The 27,071-nt window shown below is 39.1% G+C and overlaps 1 protein-coding gene across 1 annotated transcript in view; it reads right to left on the bottom strand.

The window, feature by feature from the left end:
- The window catches only part of LOC108038176 (prolyl endopeptidase FAP), a gene marked incomplete at its 5' end in the record, with an annotated part of 193,389 nt that overhangs the window by 100,671 nt on the left and 65,647 nt on the right, over positions 1-27,071 (bottom strand). The gene's annotated exons all lie outside the window — the stretch shown is intronic.

The following is a 27,071-nucleotide window of genomic DNA, read 5'->3' as shown; positions in this document are numbered from 1 at the left end:
ATTCATTTGATGCATTATTAATAAAAAATCCCAATGTCCTAATATTAAAAACACCAAAGTTATGGCATTTCTAATCGTTCAGTTATATGGCAGCTATAAGATATAGTCGGCCGATCATTATGAAATTTGGTATGTCGGATTGATTGATAATACCCATAGAAAATCCCAACTTCTTAACTTTACAAACACCAAAGTTATGGCTTTTCCGATCGTTCAGTTATATGGCAGCTATATGATATTGTTGCCCGATCCGGCTCGTTCCGACTTATATACTACCTGCAATAGAAAGACAACTTTTGGGAAAGTTTCAAGCAGATAGCTAGCAAACTAGTCCCTTAGTTTGCGTTGAAACGGACGGACGGACAGACGGACGGACAGACGGACAGACGGACATGGCTAGATCGACTCTCGTGGTGATGCTGTTCAAGAATATATATACTTTATAGGGTCGGAAATGTCTCCTTCACTGCGTTGCAAACTTTTGACTGAAATTATAATACCCTCTGCAAGGGTATAAAAATGGGCCAGGCATAAATATAATCCATTTACAGTGTTGGGAAAAATAATAGGAACGTGTGGTTGCGTTCGTTTACTTCAAATATTTCATAAGAAACTGAGCAGATATTTACCAAATTATGTTCTTTTACACATACTAAAACATGTTTTTCCCCTGGACAAAAAAAAACAATGGAAACAAAACACTAAAACCTAATGAACACTGAATTTTTTCCACATTTTTGAACAAAAGTAGAGGATGTAGAGATTAAGAGGCGCATCCTTCGGATATAATTTTTTCAGTGCATCAGCGAGTCCTTAATGGCATATCACTCATATGCATGAAATGGCGTAAGTACTTTTTTCCATTTTATGAATTTAAAATACTACCTTGTTGCTATTTTAGTTTCGCGACTTTTTCATTGGATTTGCATTGCGGGTAGCTACCAATCGTCTTTAAAATGGATATAAATAATTTTAAGTTTGAATTTTGGATATCCGTGAGGGATCCAAATTATTATTTATAGAAGAGAAAAATCAAATTTTTGTTTATATTTATATTTATATTTATATTTATATTTATATTTATATTTTATTTATATTTGAATATATATATTTGAATATATTTGAATTTATTAGCAGTGAAAGGTTGACAGGGATTTTAAATAGATCCTTACAGTGCAAAAAATCGGAGGCTATGAACTGATAGCGATGCAAAACCACAGTTCTCAAGGCCAGAGAATGGTACTGGAAATAATATCGTAAGTAGGTAATGGAGATAGAGTAGAAGGACTTTTGTACAGTGACAATTGGACGGACAATGAAGTTGAGGAGAAAAGCATTTCTGTTGTTTGCAATTTAAAGCTGCGAAGAGGGTGGACGATTTTACACTGCTTTTTCTTATTTGGACTTTCAAGAAATTGGCCTATTGGAAACAGGGGCAACATCACGTGTCTAGGGTAATATTTAATTGAAAAAAAAACCAACACTCAAACGAATTGGAGTCGTTGTCATAATAGCTGTGGAAAAGGGCATTTACTAGTAACATGGAGTTCGCTAACGCCGAAATTCGCTATGTTTTAAAGTTTTCCTTCGTAAAAGGTAAATCCGATTTTTGAAGCGGAGGGTGACTGGCGACTAGAAATGGATCACATACCACAATATCAAGCGAAAACGGTCGTGGTTGAAGGCCGGTGAATCGGCCAAAACAGTGGCCCAGCCGGGATTGACGGCCAGGAAAGTTTTGCTCTGTGTTTGGTGGGATTGGAAGGGAATCATAGACTATGAGCTGCTCCCATATGGCCAGACGCTTAATTCTACCATCTACTACGCACAAATGGACCACTTGAAGCTGGCAATCGACCAGAAGCGAACAGAATTGGAAGGGTGTAGTGTTTCACCAGGACAACGCCAGACCACACACTTCTTTGATGACTCGTCAGAAGCTACGGGAGCTCGGATGGGAGAATTTATCGCATCCACCATAGAGCCCGGACATAGCACCAAGTGACTACCACCTGTTCCTGTCCATAGCGAATGCCCTCACTGATGTAAAGTTGGGCTCAAAAGAGTGTTGTGAAATGTGGCTTCAGAGTTTTTCGCAAATAAGGAGGGAAGTTTCTACGAGGGGGGTATTATGAAGTTGCCGTCTAAATGGGAACACATTATCGAACAAAACGGCGCATATTTTAGCCTAATCCGTTTACTGTATCAATTTTTATAAAGCATTGAATAAAGAGCAAAGTTATTTGACAACCTAATATCAATCCGAAGAACAGCTAGTGTGCAGAATAATTAAATTTGATCTTATTATATATCCAACTCCATAGTGCGAAAATTGGCAAAATTGACGAAGTGGAAGATTACAATGGGATGCTTTCGCAAAAGTCTAAGTGTGTTTCTTTTCTACGTTGCAGGAGGATTTGAATTTGAATGATTTTGATTTGTTTGAATATGTTGACGGCATCAGGTATTTATGTGTATAAGCAAGGTTGGGGTAACGCTGTAAAATACATTTAGTGGATTCAGTTGCGAAAGGAAAAAATTTGGGAGCGGTTTAAAAGCAAGCAATGTCAATAAAGAGAGAATTATAAAAAAAATGTCTAAAATAGCGAGATTTAAGGAGGAAGAGTTAAGGTTCCAGCTACGATCGACGAACGATCCATGCCAAATAATTACAAGGCTGAAGGGCCCTGCCAAGATATGCCTTGATTCCTCAGTTCGGAGCAAACTCAGATGAGGCCGCAGTTTATTTTGATATGAAAAAAATATTAAAGAGCAAGAAAGAGTACTTATAAAAAAGTAGCAACTTGGCGCTAAAGCAGGCCACAAATGCCATAAAATTTCCAGAAGTCCCACGCAGCGTAATAATTTTATAATTTGCGCCCAAAAAATAAGAACAAATCGCGCCCCACCAGATGCAATAGATTTCACAAGCCAAATGCTGTTGGCCAAAATGCAAAAACTCCTTTGCGTAAGCCATCTATTCTAGCGAAAATGTTGGATATGAAAATGTATTGAAAAGTTTGTTCTGCTAAAATATACGTAGCGGACGACGATTTATTGCAGGGTGATTTTTTTGGGTCAGGACGTCATTATCAGCGCTCATTTAACGGCTACTCGTTAGTTTAAAAAAGGAGAAGAAAGGGTTAAATAAGCGGTTTGTTGCAGAAGCTCGCTAATGTCTTCTTCACAGGATTCCAAAGCATTAGAAAAACGAACATTGTTCAAGCAAATATCATCGTGGAGAGTGGTCAGAAGGAATCTCATGGTATTTTTATACAGAAACCTGGTTAAGGCCGGATACACTTAGCTCCAAACTTGTCCCGTGTAAGTACGCAATTTACAGGCTTGATGAGGTGGAGGTGGAGTCTTAATTGCTGAATTAATAACTTTCGAGAATTTAATGACATCGTATTCCTAGGTATAAAATGATGGTTTGCTTGTCATTGTGCTATCAAAAGTAAACCATGTTAAACCTCTTTAGGACGTTTACCTGACTTTCAAAACCAGAAGGCGTTTCTGTATTAAGAACTTCACCACAACTAAAATATCCTTATGACTCAACTCTAGAGATAACAGTAAATACAGGAGCGTAGTTAAAGAAAAGTCGGAAAGGTCTTTTAAACGAATTCGCTGCTTTCGCAAGGCAACCTTTCATCGCTTAAATACTTTTATATTCGGCTTTGACTGGTCCGAATTTTATTCATGCATTAACATGGCTGAGGCCGTTAACATCTTTTATAATGCTTTGAACTCCTTCTTTTATCTTTACACTAAACGTAAACCAAACTGTTAACCTGCGTCATTTCCAAATGCAACGGAAAATACTGATCAGGCAATTGCGATACTATTTGGCCAGTCTTGACAGACAACATATTCAGCTTCATCCTGCCTAAATCCGTCTCATTCATTTGCCATCTCCAAGCCAAACATAATTTCGCAAGCTTCAGCGCAAGCCCCCTTCTCTTAGATCTCCAAAAAGTTGAACCATTCTCTTCACCGGGTCTCCACGGATTTCCAGGCTGCGTGCTTAGATACTGCGCTGAAACTTTGTGTTGATTGTTGCAAAAATTGTTTATCCTATCTTTGGAATCCTCTCACTTCCCACTTATTTGTTATTCCCCTTCATGAAAAAATGAAATAAATCGAATACAAGCAATCACGGAAGTATATCAAAGTTGACCGCCATCCCAAAGCTTTTCGAAAACGTAATATCACCCCACTTGCAACATCTTTGTAGATCAATTACATATATCTTCATGTCAACATGTATTTATAAGTCGAAGATCTACTACGTTTTTTATTTAAATGGCTTTATAAAAGAACATTCAGACATTATTTATTAACTATCTCCCTCTAGGTGTTGACAAAGTTGCCAGTCCTCATGTGCGCAGATGACGTTAAGTTAGGCCTGGAACTTAGCGAAATTTCCTGCAGTTCGGACCTAAATGCTTTTCAAACATGGTGTTGTGAAAATCTTTTGGATTTTAATAGAGCTTGTGTAAAGTAACGACATTTTATAGGGTGAACACGCAATATGCCACGTATACGCTGGGTGTCTGTGCGTTGTCTAGAATTACGCATGTTGATGACCTTGGCGTCCTTCTTGACCCAAAACTTAAGTTTTGTGACCATATTACTTCTATGGTGAATAAATGCAGGGGAGTACTTGGATTTATTAAAAGGTGGTCAAAGGAATTCGATGATCCATATGTTACAAAGACTCTGTTAGTTTCACTAGTCCGTTCAATTCTGGAGTTCTGTTCAGCAGTTTGGAGTCCTCAGTATGGTGTACATATAGACCGGATAGAGTCTGTGCAAAAGAACTTTTTATTATTTGCTTTACGTGGCCTTAACTGGAATGCAAGCCTTGTTTTACCATCCTACTCTAGTAGACTTCTCCTATTAATCAATGCATAAACCTTTAAGAGTACTGTGAAATAACTATAATAGACTATATCATTATACTACCGACTCGTTACCAATCTTAAATGCATACATTTTTACTTATTTAGCACGAAATTAGTTTTTCTTTTCGTATGTATTTTAGTTTAGTCCTTCCGTTTTTATGGAATAGTGCTCTGCGCGTATCAAGACTTGGTGTCGTAATGGCCACTTATTTGTGCTGATCATAATACATCAACGTCCGAATAAAAACAAAAAAAAACGTCGATGGAGAAACGAGAGCTTATCGCTAAGTCGATCTCCCTGCATGGATTCGTGTGAGATGAAAATAGCATGCATTAAGATATCGAAGACATAATCGACGTAGCTGATTTGTTATGCGATACAGTTGCAGGACGAGATTTCGGACAGGATCGCCTATTTCGGAAATGTGACAGCAAGTTGTTATGGGTTGTACCGAAACAGTAACGATTCCATATTCTACACGATGGTCACTATATGTCTGAGCACATGAGCAATGACAAAACTATGACACGTATCCTTATTTTGTTTTGGTTTTATCAAATGAACTTTGTTAAGAGCTATATATAGTCTTGTGTACGAGGTGGTTCCTTCAAATGAAAATTTAAGCTGTTCAGCTGAAAATATGCAAGCAATCCCGTGGACCATCAATACCATGGTAAATAGTACTGCTTAATGCTCCCCATTTCAGCTTCTATTCTAACTAACGCAATCAAAAGCCAGGATCAGAAGATGCAGAATTGGAACAATTTAGGGCAGACGCGGTAAATACCGTAAATGATCATCGATCTGTTGCCAAGAATCTTTACGACGCCACCTATGACAAGAAAACCATCTGTAGTCTGGGTGATCTTGTTTTGGTTGGGAATGAAACATTTAACACGGGTACATTGTCCACCTCAATTATGTTTTAACTCCAGATGATGTACTAGTAGTTATACTGATTTGCTATGGACATCAGGGGTAGCCCTGTTTTAGGAGGCGCTATATCTCGCAAGTTCAGGTTCGAGACAAATCAGTTGACCCCCCAGTCGCCAAAAATAATATGGTCAAGAACGCTACGGAGTGTGCTTATTATTGTGTTCTCATGGTGAATCGGGTATCGGTGCCTCGGGGGGCCAATCACTCCTGATTCGTAGTAGAAGCAAACCTCAAACTTTATTAGCCTTGGTGAAAATATGATCAGAGAACTTTAGTTTTACGTTTAACAGGATGCCAAAATCGTTTTAGCTCTTATAAATTAAATATAAGTATAAGTCACATATTTCGGATTGGCACGATATTTTATAGATTTTTAAAGTTTTGAGCGTTTGTTAGATGGAATTGTAAGTCTAAGTGCTAAGAGTGCAGGCATAATTTAACAAAATCTGAGGAAAATAACTTATAACTAGGGGAAGGTCGTTAAAAAATAAAGTAAAAACAAGAAAGGGAATGAAATATTCTATATTTCTATTTCCACGCTTAATTATAATAAAGCTTGTTCGATTTTCCGATTTTTCCTAAAGCTGCTGTATAAGACAGTCGTCCGATTTTTATACCCTTGCAGAGGGTATTATAATTTTGGTCAAAAGTGCAGTGAAGGAGACATCTCCGACCCTATAAAGTATATATATTCTTGATCAGGATCACCTCCTGAGTTGATATAAGCATGTCCGTCTGTCCGTTTGTCCGTCTGTTTCTACGAAAACTAGTCTCTCAGTTTTAAAGATATCGAATTGAAACTTTGCACACACCCTTCTTTCCTTTGCACGCAGTTTATAAGTCGAAACGGCCGGCATCGGCCGACTATATCCTATAGCTGCTATGCAACTGATTGATCGGAAATGCAATAACTTTGGTGTTTGTAAAGTTAGGAAGTTGGGATTTTCTATGGGTTTTAGGCGGTTGCAATACAATTATTACAATTAATTACAATAACTTAGCATGCACCAAACAAGGCACAAACACGCCTTTTTGATTCAGTGGTCGCAGCAAAACTGAGTTTATTCTTTTCACAAGAGTGGAACTTAAACCGATCGTACGCGCGAGACCGAGATAGACATAGTGTTTGGTTGACAATAGGTTTCGCACAAGATTAAAAGAGATATATATGGGATATAATAATTGTGGAACTTATCTTAGAGTATGTATGTACAATAGGATCGTTAGTACTTAAGTGTAGGTGTATATGTACATGTGTGTATGACTGCTTGCTACAATTCGGCCATCCTGACCGGAGAGCTCCTGATCTCTCAACTATTAACATTATTAATCCATGGGCGAATATTCGATATTTCCCAAACTCCCTTGTAAGGAAGTCTGGACTGTTGAAAACCTTCAACATCCTCCAAGACATATCTATCATTACGCAGTACTTTAGTTACTCTATAAACTTTGGTATTAGTTTTTTCGACGCTCCTATGTGAGAGTCGAAATTTTTAATCATTACTAAATTCTCTTGCTCATACCTGTGAGGCTCTTTTCTATTAGAATCTGTTCGCAACTATAAGCCCTAAAATAGTCTTTTAACGCTAAAATTGCTTCCCTGGATTTTGTGGTTTTAGCTGGATAAAGCCTTACAAATTTCGTAAACGCATCAATAATCACTAACACGTGCTTGTTAGATCTACTTTTATCTACAGGACCATATTGATCAATGTGTATTACGTCAAAGGGAGTAGTTTCTTTGGGGATGTTGTGAAGAAAACCCTCTTTTTTTCCAGACTTTTTTGTATAGGCAATACAATGTGTAGCTTGCATTTTTCTAACTTTTGGGAACCAGTAGCTTTTTGACATCACTTCTACCATTTTATCTATACCAACGTGTCCTAACTGATCATGATAACTAAACAAGACAAAACATGTCTGACTCCTCTGCATTCACTGAAGATATTTTGGCTTTTACGGAAACTTGGCTAAAACCAGAGATATCTGACTCTGAAGTTCTGTCAAATAACTTTAATACTTATAGAACCAATCGGCCCTCACATAGGGGGGTTTGCCGTTACCTCTAGCCTAACATCTGAAAGAATTCTCACTCATATCCCAAACGAAATTGAATTTGTAAGTGTAAAAGTTTCCTTGCAATCTTTATCTATTTTTGTTACATGTTCGTATATTCCACCTGGCTCTGATCTAGTAATTTATGAGCACCATCTGTCCGCAATGAAATCCGTTCTATCACTTCTTTCTAACCTTTGATTGTTTTAGGTGACTTTTATCCACCTGATATTTCTTGGTCTCCTCCTACTGACTCACTTGTCGCTATACCTTTATCCGCCCATGATTTTGTAGATGGCCTTTTAAAATTATCGTTACAGCAAATAAGCTTTATACGAAATTCCTTAAATAGACAATTAAATCTTGTGTTTGTTTCAGACCCGTCTGAGGTCACGGTATGTAGAATTGACGCTCTTGTTGTACCTGAAAACCGACAATTTGCCTCCCCTCCTCTGATACCCTCTCTCCTTTAGTGTAGCCAACTAAAATGAGATGTTTTCGTAAATGTGACTATAATAAGCTTAACGATATGATTTCTCATTATAATTGGACAGACTTGTACAATTGTACAGACATTGAAAGAGCCACTGAACTATTCTATATAGCGTTAAATACTTTTTTTAATGAATGCGTTCCTGATAGGTTTCCTTCAAACCTAAACAAATGATCCGAAACAGTTTTTCAACTTTGTTAATGCCAAGCTTAAGTCATCGGCATTGCCTTCATCGGTACGTCTAAAATCAACGGAGGCATCGACGGATTCTGAAATTGCTGATTTATTTGCTGTGTTTTTCCAAACTACTTATAGTTCGACAGCTTGGTCAAATTCTAACTACCCTAATCCCTTAAATTGTATTTTTACCCCTTTAATTACTGAAAACTCTCTCTTAATAGATTTAGCAACAACAACGCCGATTTATTCTCCCGGTCCAGATGGACTTCCAGGATGTGTGCTCAAGTTTTGTGCGTCAACCATTTGTAAACCGATTCTTAAACTTTTTAATTTGTCTATTTCATCATCAGTTTTTCCAACTATCTGGAAGGACTCTTTTATTATTCCACTTCATAAAAAGGGTGCGAAGGCTGATGCCAAGAATTATAGAGGTATTTCCAAATTGTCTGCAATTCCTAAAGCATTTGAAGTATTATCACTTCTCATTTGCAACATTTATGTTCCTCGCTTATATCACCGTGTCAAAATGGTTTTGTTAAGCGAAGATCGACCACTTCCAACCTTCTTGAATTGTCATATATTGTAATAAATGGATTTCAGAAAAAAATGCAGACTGACGTTATATATACAGACTTTAGTAAGACCTTTGACTCCGTCAACCACTCTCTTCATTTATTCAAATTAGATATGCTTGGGTTTCCTGGTAATCTATTAACTTGGATTTCAAGTTACTTGAATGGTAGGGCTCAAAGGGTTATATTCAAGAATGCTGTTTCGAAATTGATCTACCTGACATCTGGAGTGCCTCAGGGAAGTCATCTTGGCCCTTTGCTGTTTACTTTGTTTATCAACGATCTTCCCTCTATCACACATTCTCGTGTACTAATGTATGCTGATGATGTTAAGCTTTGTTTATCATATAATGATATGCGTTGGGATTTAACTTACAGTCAGATATTGATAGTTTTCATGGATGGTGTGAGTACAACCTTTTAAAGTTGAACTACCTTAAATGCAACGCTATGACTTTTTATAGGGGTACTCATACGTTCATCAGTTACTTTCTTGAAAATACGCCACTCGACCGTATATATTCAGTTAACGATTTAGGTGTTCTTCTGGACCCTAAACTTAAATTTGACTGCCACATAATGTCCACTGTTAACAATGCCATGAGTGTTCTTGGGTTTATAAAGCGTTGGTCAAAAGAATTTGATGACCCTAATACGACCAAATTATTATTTACCTCCCTTGTCCGTCCTATTTTGGAATATTGTTCGTCGGTTTGGAGTCCACAATATCAAGTGCACATTGACCGTATTGAGTCGCCCTTCTATTTGCCCTTCGTAGTTTGAACTGGGATCAAAACGTAAGACTACCTTCCTACCAGAGTATATTACTGTTGCTTAATTTACCCACACTTGTAAATCGTAGAACAATGCTTGGTACTATTTTTATGCAAAATCTAATAAGAGGTGATATTAATTCTGCAGAACTTGTAAGCCGCCTAACTTTTAATGTTCCTGTTATGCTAACACGCATTATATTCCTCTAAATTTGCCACGATGTACATCAAATTTTTGTCTGCACGAGCCCTTTCGCGTTCTATGTAATAATTATAACAACCTTTATCATTTAATTTGCATTTTAACTTCTATCCCATTATTAAAAACTAATATTTTAACTCATTTGATTTACTCTTAATTGTGCCTTTTATTTTCATTTGTGTCTTGTCTCTATTTAATTTATGTATTTTCCTCGCGAACTCGCATTTTTTGCCCAAATTTGCGCGTAACAAGCACGTGCTTGGTGTCGTTGGGCCACTTGTTTGTACTGCTCGAAGTGCATCAACGTCAATCAGTATTTCGCTTGGTACATAAAATAAAAGAGCTTCCTTATCCTTTTTCCTGTAAACTATTTCATTACGCATTTAATAATCTTTGAGTTCTTCTCTTTGCAACTTTTCAACAATGCTTTTTATTTCCTTATCTCTACTCTGACAAATAATTAAGTTTTTTTCAAAGGAGTTAGAATCTATCTTGAGTATGTGTGTGTTTCTACTTAGTGCATTCACGTGTTGCATGCGCTTTCCAGCTCTATGTTCTAGACTATAGTTGTAATCCTGTTCAACGCCAGGGTAAATGCACTACAGTCTGTAACTATTTTAAACGATATTCCCTGAAGCTAAATCCTAAACCGTTTTAAGGAGTAAACTACTGCGAAAGTTTCTAGCTCGAAACTAATGAAATCATCAAAAATTTTATTTACAAATCTTTGGAACACTGCAGGGGCGTTTCGTAATCCAAACGGCATTCTAAGCCATTCATATTGGCCCATTGCCGTTGTGAAGGCGGTAAATTTAACTGAATCTTCATGCATATGCACGTGGAAAACCCGTTTTTGAGATCTAAATTGGTAAAAAGGATTTTTTCTGACAGTTTATTATTAAGGTCGTCTTTTAAGGGGGTGGTGTAATTATTATACCCGTTACTCGTGGAGTAAAAGGGTATATTGTATTCGTGCAAAAGTATGTAACAGGTAAAAAAAAAGCGTTTCCGACCCTATAAAGTATATATATTCTTGTTCAGGATCACTAGCCGAGTCGATCTAGCCATGTTCGTCTGTCTGTCCGTCTGTCTGTCCGTCTGTCTGTCCGTCTGTCTGTCCGTCTGTCTGTCCGTCTGTCTGTCCGTCTGTCTGTCCGTCTGTCCGTCTGTCCGTCTGTCCGTCTGTCTGTCCGTCTGTCCGTCTGTCTGTCCGTCCTGTCCGTCTGTCTGTCCGTCTGTCTGTCCGTCTGTCCGTCTGTCCGTCTGTCTGTCTGTCTGTCCGTATGAACGGTGAGATCTCGGAAACTATAAAAGCTAGAAGATTGGTATTTTGCATGTAGATTTTAGGAGTTCCTACGCAGCGCAAGTTTGTTTCAAAATGGTGCCACGCCCACAAGCCACAAGCTGTGGCCACAGTTTTGATGCTATTATGAAAATTTTAATTGATATGTTTTTGTTTGGTCAATACCTATCGATTGCCCTAATAAAAGTTTGCCACGCCCACTCTAACGCCCAAAAACCCATTAAACGCTTAAGCCTGGCTAGCGCCTACATTTCCGCCTTTCATGGCGCCATCTAACGGATGACTTTGGAACAGCTGGCCATAGTGCTCAACAGAGTCAACGTTAATTCTCGATAAGGATTTCTATTAAAGGAAATTGCGATGGTTTTCATTTGTCAATAACGAACTATATCCCAAGAACTATGCAAATCAAATCAAGTTAGCCAAATTGGAGGTCTGAGTCAAACAATGGCGTATGTGTGTATGTATGTAAGCATATACATATGTATGTATTTACATTGTACACAGTTGCAATTGCCCGGCAAAGATAACACCTTTCAAAAAAGCTATTCGCTATACCCGTTACTCGTGTTGTGCAAACATTTAGACTTTAATATACGTAATACTATTTAACAATTTATGTGTTTAGCCAATATAAGTATGTATGTTTAATATTTCTAGTCAATTTATTGCACTCAAAAACAAACACATAAACACAGCTGCTGGTGCAGGACAAAAGCTGCCTGGGCTAAAGCAGCGCTTGTGCTGATGCTCGTGCTGTAAAGCTGCCAGAATTAAGAGATCGCCGAATTTAAATTGATAATTTGAACTTTTTAGCTGAATAACGGGTATCTAATAGTCGAGGCACTCGACTATAGCATTTTCTCTTGTTATACCCGTTACTCGTAGAGTAAAAGGGTATATTGTATTCGTGCAAAAGTATGTAACAGGTAGAAGGAAGCGTTTCCGACCCTATAAAGTATATATATTCTTGTTCAGGATCACTAGCCGATCTTCCCTCTATCACACATTCTCGTGTACTAATGTATGCTGATGATGTTAAGCTTTGTTTATCATATAATGATATGCGTTGGGATTTAACTTATAGTCAGATATTGATAGTTTTCATGGATGGTGTGAGTACAACCTTTTAAAGTTGAACTACCTTAAATGCAACGCTATGACTTATAGGGGTACTCATACGTTCATCAGTTACTTTCTTGAAAATACGCCACTCGACCGTATATATTCAGTTAACGATTTAGGTGTTCTTCTGGACCCTAAACTTAAATTTGACTGCCACATAATGTCCACTGTCTGTCCGTCTGTCTGTCCGTCTGTCTGTCCGTCTGTCTGTCCGTCTGTCTGTCCGTCTGTCTGTCCGTCTGTCTGTCCGTCTGTCTGTCCGTCTGTCCGTCTGTCTGTCTGTCTGTCTGTCTGTCCGTATGAACGGTGAGATCTCGGAAACTATAAAAGCTAGAAGATTGGTATTTTGCATGTAGATTTTAGGAGTTCCTACGCAGCGCAAGTTTGTTTCAAAATGGTGCCACGCCCACAAGCCACAAGCTGTGGCCACAGTTTTGATGCTATTATGAAAATTTTAATTGATATGTTTTTGTTTGGTCAATACCTATCGATTGCCCTAATAAAAGTTTGCCACGCCCACTCTAACGCCCAAAAACCCATTAAACGCTTAAGCCTGGCTAGCGCCTACATTTCCGCCTTTCATGGCGCCATCTAACGGATGACTTTGGAACAGCTGGCCATAGTGCTCAACAGAGTCAACGTTAATTCTCGATAAGGATTTCTATTAAAGGAAATTGCGATGGTTTTCATTTGTCAATAACGAACTATATCCCAAGAACTATGCAAATCAAATCAAGTTAGCCAAATTGGAGGTCTGAGTCAAACAATGGCGTATGTGTGTATGTATGTAAGCATATACATATGTATGTATTTACATTGTACACAGTTGCAATTGCCCGGCAAAGATAACACCTTTCAAAAAAAGCTATTCGCTATACCCGTTACTCGTGTTGTGCAAACATTTAGACTTTAATATACGTAATACTATTTAACAATTTATGTGTTTAGCCAATATAAGTATGTATGTTTAATATTTCTAGTCAATTTATTGCACTCAAAAACAAAAACATAAACACAGCTGCTGGTGCAGGACAAAAGCTGCCTGGGCTAAAGCAGCGCTTGTGCTGATGCTCGTGCTGTAAAGCTGCCAGCATTAAGAGATCGCCGAATTTAAATTGATAATTTGAACTTTTTTAGCTGAATAACGGGTATCTAATAGTCGAGGCACTCGACTATAGCATTTTCTCTTGTTATACCCGTTACTCGTAGAGTAAAAGGGTATATTGTATTCGTGCAAAAGTATGTAACAGGTAGAAGGAAGCGTTTCCGACAATATAAAGTATATATATTCTTGTTCAGGATCACTAGCCGATCTTCCCTCTATCACACATTCTCGTGTACTAATGTATGCTGATGATGTTAAGCTTTGTTTATCATATAATGATATGCGTTGGGATTTAACTTATAGTCAGATATTGATAGTTTTCATGGATGGTGTGAGTACAACCTTTTAAAGTTGAACTACCTTAAATGCAACGCTATGACTTATAGGGGTACTCATACGTTCATCAGTTACTTTCTTGAAAATACGCCACTCGACCGTATATATTCAGTTAACGATTTAGGTGTTCTTCTGGACCCTAAACTTAAATTTGACTGCCACATAATGTCCACTGTTAACAATGCCATGAGTGTTCTTGGGTTTATAAAGCGTTGGTCAAAAGAATTTGATGACCCTTATACGACCAAATTATTATTTACCTCCCTTGTCCGTCCTATTTTGGAATATTGTTCGTCGGTTTGGAGTCCACAATATCAAGTGCACATTGACCGTATTGAGTCGCCCTTCTATTTGCCCTTCGTAGTTTGAACTGGGATCAAAACGTAAGACTACCTTCCTACCAGAGTATATTACTGTTGCTTAATTTACCCACACTTGTAAATCGTAGAACAATGCTTGGTACTATTTTTATGCAAAATCTAATAAGAGGTGATATTAATTCTGCAGAACTTGTAAGCCGCCTAACTTTTAATGTTCCTGTTATGCTAACACGCATTATATTCCTCTAAATTTGCCACGATGTACATCAAATTTTTGTCTGCACGAGCCCTTTCGCGTTCTATGTAATAATTATAACAACCTTTATCATTTAATTTGCATTTCAACTTCTATCCCATTATTAAAAACTAATATTTTAACTCATTTGATTTACTCTTAATTGTGCCTTTTATTTTCATTTGTGTCTTGTCTCTATTTAATTTATGTATTTTCCTCGCGAACTCGCATTTTTGCCCAAATTTGCGCGTAACAAGCACGTGCTTGGTGTCGTTGGGCCACTTGTTTGTACTGCTCGAAGTGCATCAACGTCAATCAGTATTTCACTTGGTACATAAAATAAAAGAGCTTCCTTATCCTTTTTCCTGTAAACTATTTCATTACGCATTTAATAATCTTTGAGTTCTTCTCTTTGCAACTTTTCAACAATGCTTTTTATTTCCTTATCTCTACTCTGACAAATAATTAAGTTTTTTTCAAAGGAGTTAGAATCTATCTTGAGTATGTGTGTGTTTCTACTTAGTGCATTCACGTGTTGCATGCGCTTTCCAGCTCTATGTTCTAGACTATAGTTGTAATCCTGTTCAACGCCAGGGTAAATGCACTACAGTCTGTAACTATTTTAAACGATATTCCCTGAAGCTAAATCCTAAACCGTTTTAAGGAGTAAACTACTGCGAAAGTTTCTAGCTCGAAACTAATGAAATCATCAAAAATTTTATTTACAAATCTTTGGAACACTGCAGGGGCGTTTCGTAATCCAAACGGCATTCTAAGCCATTCATATTGGCCCATTGCCGTTGTGAAGGCGGTAAATTTAACTGAATCTTCATGCATATGCACGTGGAAAACCCGTTTTTGAGATCTAAATTGGTAAAAAGGATTTTTCTGACAGTTTATTATTAAGGTCGTCTTTTAAGGGGGTGGTGTAATTATTATACCCGTTACTCGTAGAGTAAAAGGGTATATTGTATTCGTGCAAAAGTATGTAACAGGTAGAAAGAAGCGTTTCCGACCCTATAAAGTATATATATTCTTGTTCAGGATCACTAGCCGAGTCGATCTAGCCATGTTCGTCTGTCGGCGTCGGGCCGTCTGGCGTCGCTGTCCGTCTGTCTGTCTGTCCGTATGAACGCTGAGATCTCGGAAACTATAAAAGCTAGAAGATTGGCATTTTGCATGTAGATTTTAGGAGTTCCTACGCAGCGCAAGTTTGTTTCAAAATGGTGCCACGCCCACAAGCCACAAGCTGTGGCCACAGTTTTGATGATATTATGAAAATTTTAATTGATATGTATTTGTTTCGTCAATACCTATCGATTGGCTTAATAAAAGTTTGCCACGCCCACTCTAACGCCCAAAAACCCATTAAACGCTTAAGCCTGGCTAGCGCCTACATTTCCGCCTTTCATGGCGCCATCTAACGGATGACTTTGGAACAGCTGGCCATAGTGCTCAACAGAGTCAACGTTAATTCTCGATAAGGATTTCTATTAAAGGAAATTTCGATGGTTTTCATTTGTCAATACCGAACTACATAGTATATCCCAAGAACTATGCAAATCAAATCAAGTTAGCCAAATTGGAGGTCTGAGTCAAACAATGGCGTATGTGTGTATGCTGGTCGAGGACAAAAGCTGCCTGCGCTAAAGCAGCGCTGGTGCTGATGCCCGCGCTGTAAAGCTGCCGCACTAAGATTTCGCCGAATTTAAATTGATAATTTGAACTTTTTGTCCTTTTTTCCTGTGGTCACTCTAATTCACATTATGTTAATGCAAAATCTAAATCATTTGAAATGGGGCGCGCATTTTGTCTCTTTTTACTCCTATTCTATTCTCACAAGTGCATTAACCTGCGCTAGAGAGAGACGGAAGATGTGCTAGGCAGAATGCAAAGTTCTAGAAGGCACGGTTCGCTGTTAGCAAAAAGGGCGGGAATCCGTGCAGCTAAATTGGCGGTTATGAACTTTGCAGAGCTGCAACTATTCTGCTCTCGCTTTAGTCTACGACTAACCATCGTATGTGATCTCTCTTCTCGTCTGCGATTGCGATTTTTGTCAGTTTTGCCTATTTTAAAACAAATCTCCCTTAACGTAAACTATCCATTTTTACTTGCATTTTTGTAAATTCAATAAACTCATTTTTCTGTGCTTAAAACTAACGTACATTTTGTAAACAAATTGTTACGCGGTCGCGAGTTGTTGCTGCCTCTGCCGATTTGCTGCCGACGTCGCTGCCGTTGTTTGCTGCTGGGCTGGTTGCTGCGCTCGCTGCTAAGTACCCCTTTTAACGTAGATTTTGTTAATAATAATATAAGATTAAGTCTTTTTCAAGACTTACTCTTAAATTATTATTTAAGTCTTTTTCAAGACTAACTCTTAAATTATTATTTTTCACATTTGCAAATTATTAACGTAATTAATTTTTTGCCGCTCTGCCCCTTTTAACGTAGATTTGTTAATAATAATATAAGATTAAATCTTTTTCAAGACTTGCTCTTAGATTATTATTATTCATATATTTGCAAATTATTAACGTTATTAATTTTTAATCGCTCTGCCCCTTTACCCGTATATAAATAAAAGAATTCAGCCTTTTTTAAGGCTTATTCTTATATTTCTATACATTTACGTATTTATCTTAGTAATAGTACTATAACACTTAGACTTACACTTATATTTCTATTATTTATATAATTTATATTAACTATATTATATTATAAAATTTATATTATATAAATATAAGAATTTAGCTTTTTTAAAGCCTTATTCTTATATTTCTATTAATATACCTAATCAGCGTAGTCATATAAATTTAAGATTTTAAAAAATGCCTCGTTTGAATAGACCCACTGCATCTCAGCGGGCTAAGAACCAATTGTTGAGAAATAGGGCCAATAGGGAAAATTCAGAGTATGCAGAGATGGAGAGGGTAGAAAATTCTGAATCTCAGCGTAGGAGAAGGATAAATGCAGTAGCCAGGAATTCAGAGCATGGTGTAAATACAGCGTCTCGTAGGTCAAGACGCTTGAATCCGCACACTCGTGCGGGTGATCAGGGAGCAGATACTGCAAGACGTAGGGAAATTCGCTCGAACCCCGTTCTTCGGGCGGGTGAGCAAGAAGCAGATACTGCAAGACGTAGGGAAATTCGCTTGGATCCCGTTCTTCGTGCCGGAGAGCAAGCAGCGGACACTCGGCGTCGCTTTATTAGGCGAAGAAACACCGATGAAAGAGCTACAGAGCAGGTTGTTAATACCGCTGACCATCGCTTAAGGCGCTTGGATCCCGCTTTCCGTGCGAGTCAGCAGGCAGCCGATACTCGGCGTCGCGCTATAAGGCGACAAGTTAGAGAAGTCCGAGCTATCGAGCAAGTTGGTAATACCGCTGACCATCGGTTAAGGCGCTTGGATCCCGCTTTCCGTGCGAGTCAGCAGGCAGCCGATTCTCGGCGTCGCGCTATAAGGCGACAAGTTAGAGAAGTCCGAGCTATCGAGCAAGTTGGTAATACCGCTGACCATCGGTTAAGGCGCTTGGATCCCGTTCTGCGTGCGAGTCAGCAAGCATCCGATACTCGGCGTCGCTCTTTAAGGCGACAAATTAGGCAAGTCCGAACTACAGAGCAGGTCCGAAATACTGCTGACCGTTCGGAAAGGCGCTTGGATCCTGATTTCCGTGCGGGTGAACAAGCAGCCGATGCTCGGCAGCGTTCTCTGAGGCGGTTGGATGCTACGTATCGTGCGGGTGAGCAAGAAGCAAATACCCGCAACGAGCGCAGGCAAGATCAACTCAGGATCGCTTATTGGAAAGAGCGCAGGATAGGTTTAGGAGAGCAACGGCTAGGAGTTTTAGGGAACGTAGGGCCGTCGAGCAGGCGAGAAATACACTGGCTCGACGAAGTGCTCGTATAGCTGCTCGACAAGCAACTATCGATGCCATTCGAAATATTAGTCAGAGAGTTAGTCAGTATAGAAGCCTCAGCGGCAATAGGGATGCAGAAAACCTTCGGAACGCAAACCGAAGTCAGGAGATTCGACTTGATTTATCCCAGGGAAATAGGACTCCTAGAAATATACCTATTGGATTGGATGCTCACATAGCCAAATTCAATAGGTTAGTAAAACTTGGCCCCGATCAGATTTGCTTCTGCTGCAAGGGATTGTGGTTCCCCAAGCAAATACGTAAGCTTTCTAGAGCCTATTTGGAAGAAAATTGCGAGTTTAAGGAAGAGATTTACCAGAATGCAAGCCAGCTTGCTTTCACTGGGGAATCCTTTAAGTTCTGTGGCACATGCCACCGCAATATAAAAGCCGGAAGAAAGCCCAAAGGTGCCATTTCCAACGGCCTAGACTTCCCAGAAATTCCTCATTCCTTGAGGGGGCTTACTCCCTTGGAGGAGCGACTGATTTCACCTCGCCTTCCATTTATGATAATTAAGTCGATAGGTCATGAGCGTCAGAGTGCAATAAAAGGAGCTGTTGTAAATGTCCCCATTCCGGTTAGCAACATCGTGACGTCCCTTCCACGAGCTTTCCACGAGGCAGAGGTTGTACAGCTCCACCTCAAGCGAAGAATGGAGTACGGACATGATTTCATGGCAGAGACCATCAGGCCTTCCAAAATTGCTGACGCCATCAGGTACTTAGTTAGTACAGAGCTTTACAGAAAGCACAATGTGTCAGTGAACGAGCAGTGGATCTCTGATTTCACATCCGAAACTGTTCCATTCGTAGCTTCTCAAGCGGACTTAGCCTTTGTAGAGGGACAACTAGCCATCCAGCAGGAGGATGTAAACTTGGAGGCGGGAAATTCCGAAGAGAATGAAGAAGCCGAAGAGCTAAATCCTGGAGGACAGGAAACTCTGGTTGAGAATAACCAGGCACACAATGTAGGAATTCCGAGAATCACAATGGCTCCAGGTGAGGGCCAAAAGCCTCTCGACGTGATCCTCGATGTCGACTCCGAAGAATTGGCGTTCCCAAGCATTTATGCTGGCGTCAAGAGACCATTTTCGGAAAGTTATACAACCATAGTTAGATCAGAGCTTAGGAACGTAGATAGAAGAGGTTGTACTGACAAGTTGTTCTTCAATTATAAGAAGTTGGAATTGTTGAAAATTCGAAACAATATTTCAACTTGCCTACGTAAGCGGAGCGCTTCTAGCGCGATAACTGCCGCCAACGTACTCGATGAAGCTTTCATGGGAAACTTAATTTCCCACGATGACGGATATCGAATTCTTAAGGACATTCGCACGTCTCCTGCTCACTGGGAAGATGAGAAGAAGAAAGTCATGGCTATGATTCGCCAATTTGGTTTGCCAACTTTCTTCATAACTCTGTCGGCCGCAGAAACTAGGTGGCCAGAGCTGCTAGTACTGCTCAAGCGCAATGTAGATAGGATTGACATTAGTGAGGAGGAAGCTTTGAACTTACAGTTTAGAGAAAAGGCGCGGCTGATCAGAACTGACCCAGTGACGTGTGCTAGGTATTTCGATTATAGGTATAGGGAAGTTCTAAAGCTCATGAAGAAGCCGGGGGGAGTCTTTGGAAGTAACTTTGTTACTACCTATTATTGGCGAGTTAAGTTTCAACAGAGGGGTTCCCCTCACATTCACGGCATGTTTTGGCTGAAAGACGCCCCGGAAGTGGATTTCAACAGTGAAGAATCTATTGCTAGTGTAGTAGCCTTCATTGATCAGTTTGTAACTGTGGATGTTACAAACACAGATTTGGCTCCGTACATTGAATACCAAAAGCATAAGCACGGGCATTCGTGCCTTAAAAATGTGCGCGAATCCGTTTGTCGATTCGGTATTCCATACCCCCCAATGCCCCGCACGGAAATATTGAAGCCACTTCCCGAAGAAACTCCCAATTTGTCTCTTCATCACGAAAACTATCAGAAAATTCGCAGTCTTTTACTTCGCGATCAATCCGAGGATTTGATTAGCCATCTTAGCATATTCGAAAATTTACTTTCTCACAATGAGGTGAGCCTCAGTTACGAGGACTATATATATATATGCTATTAGGTCTAGTTTGAAAAAAACACAGAATTTTCTGAAGAGAACATTTGCAGAAATTCATGTTAACGCCTATAATAAACACATTCTTTCAATGCAAAGGGAAAATATGGATATCCAGTTAATTTTAGACCCTTTTGCGGGCTGTAGCTACATAATTAATTAATTAATTAACAAGTCCCAAAGGGATATTTCGAAGTTAATGCGCGAAGCAGCTAATGACATTCGAAGAGGCAACTCAAGCATTCGTCAAAAGCTACAGTATCTCGGTCACAAGTTTATTTCGGGCACTGAGATCTCTGCTCAGGAGGCCGTATATTGTTGTATGGGATTGGCGTTGTCAGAAACAAGCAATAAATGCGTGTTCATAAACACCTTCCCTCCAGAACAACGAGTTCGTATGCTTAGATCTACAAGCGTCCTGCAAAATATGCTTTAGGATTCCACTGACATCTTTCAGAAAGGTTTGCTGGACAGATACGAACAAAGACCAGATTCCCATGACGGCCTGTGTTTAGCCGATTTTGCTGCAAATTACGAGTATTCTAAAACCCGTGGTAGAGCTCAAGGGGAAAATAGTAACAATGAGGCTGAAGAAGAAAATGAGGTCTTAGGAACAGTTTTTTTCGCACTTCGCGATGGTAGTGGATATATATAGGGAAAGAAACCAGCCGAGTATTATTAGGTATAGCCCCTTTAATATTAATTCTGATAGGCCCAATTAACCTTAGTTAGGTCTCTTAATTTAAAGCAAAAAACTTTCCTTACGCATGTCTTGCACAATGCAAGAATAAATTCTAGTTTCCATGAGTTCGTAGGAGGCGGAGCAGGTGTCGGCAAGAGTAGACTTATATCCACCTTATTCCAGTCCCTTTCCAAGGAGTATAATGGTAGAGTAGGATGCGACCCAACTTCTGTTAAATTACTGCTGTGTGCTCCCACAGGCAAAGCTGCTTTTGGAATCGGAGGCTCCACTCTCCATTCCATGTTCTCTCTCCCTGTAAATCAGGCTGGGTCTGCATTTAGGAGTTTAAGCCCTGATCTGTTAAATACCCTGCGTTCAAGATTTATTGATCTTAAAGTTCTTATAATAGACGAAATTTCTATGGTCGGCGCAACCATGTTTTCCCATCTGGACTCTCGCCTTAAGCAAATTTTCTCCAACGTTGATACTCCCTTCGGAGGCATTTCGGTCATCGTGTTCGGCGATCTTAGGCAATTGCGGCCAGTTTGTGATCGTTGGATTTTCCAGCCGCCGTCGCATGATCCATACAGCGCTATATTTGGATCCCACCTCTGGAGTCCTTTTAGGTTTTTCGAGCTCACAGAGATAATGCGACAGCGAGATGACCAGCCGTTTGCAATAGCACTCAACAACATGGCGTCCGGCCAAATGTCGTCTGAAGATATTGTCCTACTTAGAGGCCGTACTTCCGTAGAAAGTCAGATTCCAAATGACGCCATTCACCTTTTTTCAAGCAATCAGGACACAGACCGATACAATAGGGAGAAGCTCAACTCGATTCCCACTGATCAGTTCATTTCGGAAGCCATTGACTCTGTAAAATCTGCACATATTACCTCAGAGCAGGGGAACAGATGTCTGGAACAAGCTAGGGCATTAAAAACATCTGAGACACAAGGTTTGTGTACCTCGCTCATTTTAAAAACCACTGCTAAATACATGATGACGGTCAATGTAGACACATCAGATGGTCTCGTAAACGGAGCCACTGGTGTCCTTAGGGAGATAGGTTTCAACACGTCCAACTCTCCAAACATTCTTTGGATACAATTTTTAGATGACAGTATAGGAGTAGCTGCACGATCAAAGTGCAGTCACGGCAAGAGGCTTCATGGACCCCAGTAGTTAAGATCATAAAAAGCTTTCAGATTAATTCTAACCAGGCCACAACCATTGACCGAAAGCAGTTTTCAGTGGTACCTGCAGAAGCAATAACTATTCACAAAAGTCAAGTCGCTACGTACAGCAAAGTGGTGGTTCACACTAGTCCTAGCATGCAGAGAGCTGCGCTGTACGTAGCCTGTAGCAGAGCCACAAGTGCAGCAGGTCTCTATTATTATATCCGCCCAGGGATCGGCTTCCGAGAAAGAGCTCCGAGAACTGCGTTCCACTAAGTTACTGAGTACCCATTTCAATTGTTTACTCAATAGTCCGAACCTTCATGTCTTTTTCCATAATACGGAAAGCTTGCACTGCCACATTAGCGATGTGTGTTCCGATCAGCTAATGCTTAAGTCTTCCATTCTGTGCTTCGTTGAGGCTTCCACATACTCAAATGAAGCATACGAAATTCCTGGCTTCGCCACAGCAGTGCGACTAGATTGCCAGTCAGTAGCTAACGGAGCTCGACCAAAAAGAGGCATTCTCGTATTCGTTCGAAACGAACTCTTTGAGAATGTCAGTCTTTGTTCAAGTGGTCGCTTTCTGGCTAATTCCTCAAATATAGCCTCTCCAGTGTTCGAGTTTGCCATCTTTAGGTACCGGTCTTTAGGGATTGTAGTTATTTATAAAAGTCCGACCTATCCGTTGTTAAAGTTTGAAACAGAGTTTAAGGAGTTATTTCAGCGGCACACATTTTTAAATAGTAATAGTTTAGTGTTAGGAGATTTCAATTTATGCCTTCACTCCATCTCTGGCTGCTGTAGGAGAGTTTTTGATTTTCTAGCAGATGTAAAAGGGTTTAGTTCGTTGCTAGATTTGGACTCGTCGACAACCAATTGCAATACGCATATTGATTGGGCGTTTTCAAATATTTTCGATAATAGGGCCACTGCGCGCACATTTGCGACTACATATAGCTACCACAGTAATATATTAGTTAGCGTTAGGGAGGCTGAATAGGTAGGGAAAATTGTATATATTATATTTATAGTATGTATATATTTAAGTTAAACAAAAACCCAAAAAAATTAAATAGTTGCATGCACAATTTTTTTTATAGTATGTATATATTTAAATTAACCAAAAAATAAAAAACCCAAAAAAATTAAATAGTTGCATGCACAATTTTTTTATAGTATGTATATATATATTTAATATAAACAAAAAATCAAAAAACAAAAAAAATTAAATAGTTGCATGCTAAATTTTATTTATAGTAACTAAATTAAACCCTAAAAAAAAATTAAATAGTTGCATGCAAAATTTTTTTATAGTATGTATATACTTAAATTAAACTAAATTTTTTTTTTATTAAAAAAACCCCAAAAAAGAAAATATAATTAGTAAGGTCAAATAAGTACTAGTAGTATTAGTAGTAAGTACATAAGTATGCCTTCCGTATGTTACGGATAAACAAAATTTTGGGGAACATGGAGATTCCAAACTTGAATAAAGTTTGGCAACTCAAGTCGACTCGTAGGTCCCCAAATTTTATTTTGGTTTGAAAGACCCCGTTGCAAATCAACGGCCTCCACGTGGTGTTCCCTGGTTACCGATTTTAACATAAAAATCGGGAGCTAATTCGAGCGGCGAAAAACATACAAGACGGCATATTTATATTAAGTTGTTTAGCTGAGTAACGGGTATCTAATAGTCGAGGCACTCGACTATAGCGTTCTCTCTTGTTTTTATTCTCATTTTGATGCTCGGGCGCTCATTGCACGAGTTCGGTCGTTCAGTCGCAGAGACGCGCATTTTGAAGAAGGTTGCCCTGCGCTTGAATTGGTCTTTGTATGTATGTGTGTTCATGCATTCTCATACAGGGGTGCTTGTGTGCGATCATTTCATTTCCATGCAGCAAGAATATTTTGTCTTTTGCTACTTTTCAGCCTTGGTACCCTAACAATTTGGGCGTATTCACTATTGGGTTAATGATAAAAATAAGAATATTATATGTTATAGTATATTTTTTAATATTTCAGCATAAATTTCATTTTGGTTTACAAATTCATATCAGTAGTAGCAGTAAAATGTTTTTCATATATGTATGTATTCCAATTAATGGAAATCAATCTGCTGAGATGGGAACAGGGCATAACGCAGTCGGTGTTACTTACAACACCGACTATTCTTAAGTGGTGAAGAAAACTTCAAGCCAAATCAGCTTTTGTTGTTGTTCTACGAGCGGATGGTGCCTGCATACCCATCGACGATTGCATTTTAGGGAAGCGGTTAGAACAAAAACAGCTGTTTGGTTGTTGTTTTGTTTACATCTTTTAGGACACTTCTTTTGAATGTTATGTTTAATGATCTTTGGTTGATTTTTTTTTCGATTCACAGTGCAATTTGGTTTATGTTGTTATTTAATGATCTAATAGAATTGCCAGGAACTATACCATGTTATTTCTACTACCGACTCTTTGCCAATCGTAAAAGAGTAATTTTATTAATCGCTGGGATGTGGATAATTACCAGGAACTATATTCCTGTTACTTTAAATCAATGTAGTTCTAACTGATATGCATGAACCTTTAAGGTAAATAAGTCTACGAATAAGGATGGTAGATTAATTAGAATAAGTGTACTAGTCTAAAATGGTAAAATATGGCTTGCATTCCAGTTAAGGGCCGATAGAGCCTATAATTGACTATGCGACATTATTTCTATTACCGACTCTTTGCCAATCTTAAACGCTTTAATTGTATCCTATATACTACGAAATACTTGTATGTATTATTATTTTGTTTTGTATGTATTCTAACTTAGTCTGTCCGTTTCGATATTGTCCTTTTTTACTTCTCGCGATCTCGTTTTTAACGGCTTTTGGGGATAGGGCTCCGCGCATAACAAGCACTGCTTGTTGTCGTAAGGGTCAATTATTTGTGCTGATCATGCACTATGAACGTCTAAAGAAAAAAAACAGAAAATTATACAATTATTTTTGGTTCTGTTTTTCTATCGCTTAGACTGTACCTATACTGCTAATATATTTATTCATAAATTTAAGTGGTGCTACAACTGTCAGGCCAACTTAAACTAAGCTGGACTTCGACGGCGGCAAAAAAAGAAGTATTAAAAAGTATATAAAGTATATATAAAGTATAAATATTCTTGATCAGGATCGCGTCCTGAGTTGATATAAGCATGTCCATCTGTCTGTCCGTCCAAAATGAAAGGGATGAATTGAATAAAACAACCTTTTCAGTTGAGTTCTGTATTAAAACTGATTTTTATTTTCTAAGTCCCTGCTTAGGAAACTAACATGAAAATATTATTCTGGTCTTATCTGTGGCCTACGCAGAGGCCGCGTCTGCCTGAGCGGGAGAGTTATTATTTGCCCCCCGCACAGGAACCCTTAGGGCAGTGTGAGAAACATCTCAAGTGATTATCTTCTGTTAGGCTCAAGTGGCCTGCACTCACAGATTAAAAATGTTAACACCTCTCCCTTGTAGGGTTTAAAATTACAGATCATAGTTTATGGCTCTGGGTCGATTTACAATTGTCATATGACGTGCACAGAGCTCATAAAGTATTATATTTTATTATACCCTTGCAGAGGGTATTATAATTTCAGTCAACAGTTTGTAACGCAGTGAAGGAGACATTTCCGACCCTATAAAGTATATATATTCTTGATCAGCATCACCAGGAGAGTCGATCTAGCCATGTCCGTCTGTCCGTCTGTCCGTCCGTCTGTCCGTCCGTCTGTCCGTCTGTCCGTCTGTCCGTCCGTCTGTCCGTCTGTCCGTCCGTCCGTTTCTACGCAAACTAGTCCCTCAGTTTTAAAGCTATCTGCTTAAAACTTTCCCAAAAGTTGTCTTTCTATTGCAGGTAGTATATAAGTCGGAACGAGCCGGATCGGGCCACTATATCATATGGCTGCCATATAACTGAACGGTGAAATGCCATAACTTTGGTGTTTTTAAAGTTAGGAAGTTGGGATTTTCTATGGGTTTTATTTTTGGCCAATCAGTCTGACCTACCAAATTTCATAAGGATCGGCCGACTATATCTTATAGCTGCCATATAGCTGAACGATTGGAAATGCCATAACTTTGGTGTTTTTAAAGTTAGGAAGTTGGGATTTTTTATCAGTATTAAGAATGCATCATATAAATAATTTTGGAGAATATAATTTACAGAATATTCTGCAAGGGTATATCAACTTCGGCTCCGCCCGAAGTTTGCTTTCCTTTCTTGTTTTTATTAGTGTTCGTCTGAACACGGGTTCTGTTCGAAACCCGTGTTAGGTTCCTTGCGATATTATTTGGGTGCAGTGTAAGCTTGTTGTGGTAGGCTGCTTTCTGCTTTGCTATTTCATCTTTGACCGGTGGTATGCCCAGATCCCTGTGGATGTTTTCGTTCCGAACATAGCATGGTGCCCTAGTGATTGTTCGCAGGATTTTTGATTGTGAGCGCTGTATGATGTCAACGTTGCTGTTGCTCGCGTTCCCCCAGAGCTGGGAGCCGTAGGTCCAAATGGGCTTAAGGGTGGAGTTGTAGAGAAGAACATTAAAGTCCAGACACAGGGGTGATCGAGAATTTATAATCCAGAGTAGGCTGCTAGCTATAAGTCTGAGATGTACTTTCTTGCATT

The sequence above is a fragment of the Drosophila rhopaloa genome, unplaced genomic scaffold (assembly GCF_018152115.1).
Source record: "Drosophila rhopaloa isolate 14029-0021.01 unplaced genomic scaffold, ASM1815211v1 contig_153, whole genome shotgun sequence".
NCBI lineage: Eukaryota > Metazoa > Arthropoda > Insecta > Diptera > Drosophilidae > Drosophila > Drosophila rhopaloa.
Note: the sequence above shows the minus strand (reverse complement) of the source record. Positions and strands in the feature narration are given on the sequence as shown.